The following is a 5,953-nucleotide window of genomic DNA, read 5'->3' as shown; positions in this document are numbered from 1 at the left end:
TTTTACAGGTCTGTGCGTGGAGACCATATCGCCTGTACCTCCCTTTACCTCTTTTACAGGTATGTGCGTGGAGACCATATCGCCTTTATCTCCCTTTACCTCTTTTACAGGTCTGTGCGTGGAGACCATATCGCCTGTACCTCCCTTTACCTCTTTTACAGGTCTGTGCGTGGAGACCATATCGCCTGTACCTCCCTTTACCTCTTTTACAGGTATGTGCGTGGAGACCATATCGCCTTTATCTCTCTTTACCTCTTTTACAGGTCTGTGCGTGGAGACCATATCGCCTGTACCTCCCTTTACCTCTTTTACAGGTATGTGCGTGGAGACCATATCGCCTGTAGGGCCTACCTCCCTTTACCTCTTTTACAGGTCTGTGCGTGGAGACCATATCGCCTTTACCTCTTTTACAGGTATGTGCGTGGAGACCATATCGCCTGTACCTCTTTTACAGGTCTGTGCGTGGAGACCATATCGCCTTTATCTCTTTTACAGGTCTGTGCGCGGAGACCATATCGCCTTTCTCTTTTACAGGTCTGTGCGTGGAGACCATATCGCCTTTATCTCCCTTTATCTCTTTTATAGGTCTGTGCGTGGAGACCATATCGCCTGTACCTCCCTTTATCTCTTTTACAGGTCTGTGCGTGGAGACCATATCGCCTTTACCTCTTTTACAAGTCTGTGCGTGGAGACCATATCGCCTTTATCTCCCTTTACCTCGTTTACAGGTCTGTGCGTGGAGACCATATCGCCTTTACCTCTTTTACAAGTCTGTGCGTGGAGACCATATCGCCTTTACCTCGTTTTGTCTTGCCATAATACTCACTGTCCACGTGAAATCTGAATGACAAACTCATTACTACTTTCAAAATCGTAGCTCAGTACTAAACATTCTAAAGAGGGGTAAGACGTAGCCCAGTGGTAAAGCGCCCGCTTGATGCGCGGTCGGTTTCGGATCGTTCCAGCTAGTGCACCACGACTGGTATATCAAATACCGTGGCATATGCCTTCGTGTCTGTGGGAGGGTGCATATAAAAGATCCCAAGCTACTAATGGAAAAATGTAGTGGATTTCCTCTCTAAGACTATATGTCAAAATTAGCAAATGTTTCACATCCAATAGCTGATTATTAATAAATCAATGTGCTCTAGTGGCGTGTTTAAATAAAACAAACTTTAATTCTAAAGGACTTCTTTAACAGGTCGTTACAGGCCCCAGGAATCACTATTAGGCACTTGTTCTGTAGACGGTACAAATAAATATAAGCTTTATTTTTAATGTCAAACTCAAGCAATCTATTTTATCTAAATTCAATGTTCATAAACATTAGCTTACAAATTGACGTATTAGTACTCCCGCTATGGCCGCAAAATCGGGGGATACGAAGATTTTGACGAAACTTAAAACATTCTCATTAAAGATGTAGTATGATACTGCCACATTTCGCTATTTTAAAGGGACATTCCTGAGTTTGCTGCAATTTTTAAGATGTTATCGACTAACAGAGACTTTTTAACGATTGTAATTACATATCAAATATATTTTCCTGCATAACATATCAGTGGCTGTATATTAAACGTGTTTCTGATCGTTCTAATATTTGTACTAGCGTAAATTTCATTTTATTTCCTAAAATACGTTTTTTCGTACGTACGAAATTAGTTGAAGACAAAATCTAGTTTGGGCTTCTTAGAAACATTAAGACGACCAGAAATACATTGATTATACAGACACTAATATTCTAAACAAAAAATATATTTAATATGTAAGTTTAATCGTACAAATATTTTATTAGTCGGAAACATCTTACAATGCAGCAAACTCGAGAATGTCCCTTTAGCATTTAGTTGTGATAACTATAACGATACATTAATTGATCCTACACATATTTTTTGCATAGGAATATTAAAATTGTTATGTCCCAGGATTTTCAAAGTGTGTGTGTGTGTGGGGGGGGGGGGGGGGGGCTAATTTTTATGGTTGTATCGTTAGGTTTCCATATTAGCATTATAAGACATTTTAAAGTCCCGAAATAAAAACTGGCGAAACAGTGGGGCCTACGGGCCTGTGCTGTGTAGACAGTCGCGTTCAGTACGAGTAGATTCCTGTCTTATCACAGCTTAACAAACGTTATTACATCGGCGAATCCAAAACACCTTTTTCTTGCACCGTGCAAAAGCTGGATAAGCCTGTCCAGTGGGCAAGAAAACGCACTCTTGCCCACTGGCCAGGGTTATCCAGCTTTTGTACGGTGCTAAGAAAATTTGTCTGACCCTAGGGCTAGACGATTACTACATACGCGTGACGTCATAACTCATGTTTTACAACGACTGACGTCATAACTCATGTCTTCAAAATTCTCTTTATTATTTCACGTTGTATCATTGTTTTCAAAATATTTAAACAAATTAATATTTTCAACTTTATATTTATTGTTAAGTTGTTGTATTTTTATGTCGTTGCATAAGTTGGGACTATATTTTGCAGCGTATGATTAAATGAGTTTCATTATTTGTAGGTGAAATGTTTACGAAATAAACAAACCGTACGTAGCTTACAGAATTAATGTTTTGTTATTTTAATTAAATGGGAAAAAAAAAGAATCAATCACCGTTGTGAGGTATAGATAAAGCAAATCCAACCCTCGGGACAATCCCCCCGCCTGCTACCGACCTTGGTCGGGCTGCTGGTGCTCCCTTGCACCTGCCGGTGCAGGCGGTCCCTCCTCTCTCCCCCCTCCCCCACACCTTTCCTGTCATGGACGGCCGGCTCTTTTGCCCATGACAGGCGTGCGCTACAACAGCTTGTTCTGAATGTGCACGTAAAACCCTGACCTGACCTGACATCGGAACAAAATGTTTTTGTCCCTCGGGTTGGAATCGCCTTATCTATACCCCACGACGGTGATAGATTCTATTATTCCTATAGACACATAGAGAATACTAAACGAGTCCCCGTGAGAGACCGTTTATATTACAACGAGTGTGTTTTCGATCGTACATCACGAGCGGAAGCTCGTGATGTACGATCGACAACACACTCGTTGTAATATAAACGGTCTCTCACGGGGACGAGTATAGTATTCTATTTATTACAACGCGCTACATTATTAATTTGAGTCGCCAAATATATTTTTTGTCTCTCACTAAACAGGACACTGAACGTAAACAAAACAGCACTTTTTTTATACTATTAAAGTATTTATGCTTTCGCAATGTCATAGAGTCCCTCCAACCCAAAAATAAAAATAATTAAAACAAATAACACACACTAGTAGTAAACAGAATATTAGTTTAATAAACTATAATATACTCTTCAAAAGAAGAAACGCAAAACCTCATTGTCGTAACATTTGGAGAATTGATTTAATTATTGAATGGTGAGTCCGATAATTACCAAATGTTGCAGGATTGTTCACAATTCACTCTAGTCCATTGTAAGTGATAGGACACACCACCAAGGTCAAGGTCATCTGGAGTCAATACCGGGTGTGGCCTCCGCGTGTGTTGACAACTGCCTGGCACCGCCTGCCCATTGAAGCAACCAGAGTACGGATGACGTCCCGGGGGATGGTGGCCCACTCGGCCTGCAAGGCTGCTGCCAGCTCGGGCAGGGTCTGGGGCTGTGGTTGTCGCTGTCGGAGGCGTCGGTCCAACTCGTCCCATAGATGCTCAATTGGGTTCAAATCCGGTGATATCGATGGCCAAGGAAGGACATTAATGTTGTTGTTCTGTAGGAAAGCCGTTGTGAGACGTGCTGTGTGAGGCCTGGCGTTGTCATGTTGGAACACTGCGTTGGCGTTGGCCATAACTGGAACGATGTGTGGCCGGAGGATCTGGTCAATGTAGCCCTGTGCATTCAGGTTGCCCTGCACGTGGACCAGGTCAGTTCTGCCAGTGTGTGAGATGGCTGCCCACACCATGACACTACCCCCGCCGAATCTGTCCACTTCCTGCACGCAGTTTGCCGCATAACGTTCACCACGACGCCTATACACGCGACATCTTCCATCATGACGTCGGAGCAGAAATCGGGACTCGTCACTGAACCACACCTGTCTCCATCGCAGTTGAGGCCATTGTCGATGAATCTGGCACCACTGCAGTCGGAGTCGACGGTGTTGTGGTGTTAAGATGACACCTCGAACTGGACGTCTGGCACGAATTCCTACCTCACGTAGGCGGTTCCGTACGGTCTGGTCGGATATCCTGCGCAAACCTGGTATTGCTGCGGCTGTGGAGGTGGCAGTAGTCAATCGTTCCCGAAGGTGGCGTACCCGGATGTAGCGGTCCTGCCCGGGGGTAGTGACCCGTGGTCGACCGGATCTAGGGAGGTCACGTGTTGATCCATGTTGCTGGTAACGGTCCCACAGTCTGGAGATGGTGCTTGGGGACACATGGAATGCCCTGGCAACGGCCGTTCTGGATTCGCCTGCGTCTAGTCGGCCGATGGCATTGTTTCTCTGCGGTTCACTGAGACGTGGCATGTCCTGGATTGTCAACTGTCGGCCAGATACAGAGGCCAGGCAAGCGAACACCCTGCACTTTTATACTGTCGGTGTTCATGTTGCACGTGCAGACAACGCACGTGCAGTGGTGACATGGTTTGCACGTGGCTGCGTTTTTGCGAATATTCACATTTTGGAACTTTATTGTACAGTAGCTGCGTTATATCGAATGTAACCGTGGGAATGTGTTTGGGACATGCAATGACCTTATATTCACAAAGCATGAACCGGTAGGAAACATAAAATCGGAGTTATAACCCATCTGTACCCTTTTGCGTTTCTTTTTTTGAAGAGTTATATAACAATCACTATTCAAAGTCCATCAATGAGTTTTGTGCAAAACGTTTAAACTTTCAAACTTCTAAGCGCGTCGGTCTCAGTGTCACGTGTGAGTTTTCGACGTTTGGGCTTGCTTTTAGGCGATTCAGTTTCATCGTTATTGTGTTTACAAAAGTTAATATTTATGGTTCCACCATATATTGGAGCAGAAAAAATTGAAGACAATTTGCCAAGAAGATTTGTAGAAGATGTAGTACAAGAATCAATCATTTTCGTTGAAGTTGTGTCTGTCGAGTGCATTTCCAAAGCACGTGACTGGTGGTCCGATACCGTGTTACTGAGAATATGACTAATTTCACGGTGCTGTGTTGTGGAAATGTGGCTGTAGTTGTTGATGCTTTGTATATTTTTATGGCCAGAAATTTGCATTATGTGTGTTGGAGGGATATTTTTCTCAGAAAGTTTTTGAACTAAGTATTTTCGTGCAGAATGGTTTGTGTAATTCTTGTTGGGAGCGAGTTCGGCATTTTTTGACATTCGCCTCATGATTGAAGATAACAAAGTTTTATATGTAAAATGTATTATTTTTTTAAATTTGTTTTCTTTTTATTAATTGCATCTAGCCACGAACGTAAAGTTTTAATGGCATGTTGTTTATGAATGAGTTAAAGTAGTTCCGTGGATCATGTGACCGCGGTGTAATAAAAACGCAAGCGTCATCGTGTATTATGCAGAAAAAAAAGTAAAGTTTGTTTTATTTAACGACACCACTATAGCACATTGATTTTTTTTTATCTTATCATCGGCTATTGGACGTCAAAGATATAGTCATTCTGACACTGTTTTTAAAGGAAACCCGCTGTCTCCACATAGGCAACTCTTTTACGACAGGCAACAAGGGATCTTTTATTTGTGCTTCCCACAGGCAGGATTGCATAAACCATGGTCTTTGTTGAACCAGTTATGGATCACTGGTCGGTGCAAATGGTTTACACCTACCCATTGAGCCTTGCGGAGCACTCACTCGGGGTTTGGATTAAAAATCCTATGCCTCGACTGGGATCCGAACCCAGTCCCTACCAGCCTGTAGACCGATAGCCTAACCACGACGTCACCGAGGCCGGTTATGCAGAAAGGCATTGTCGTAGTAAAACTAAAAAAACAGTG

The sequence above is a fragment of the Gigantopelta aegis genome, chromosome 5 (genome assembly GCF_016097555.1).
Source record: "Gigantopelta aegis isolate Gae_Host chromosome 5, Gae_host_genome, whole genome shotgun sequence".
Lineage (NCBI taxonomy): Eukaryota > Metazoa > Mollusca > Gastropoda > Neomphalida > Peltospiridae > Gigantopelta > Gigantopelta aegis.
This window is presented reverse-complemented; position numbering follows the sequence as displayed.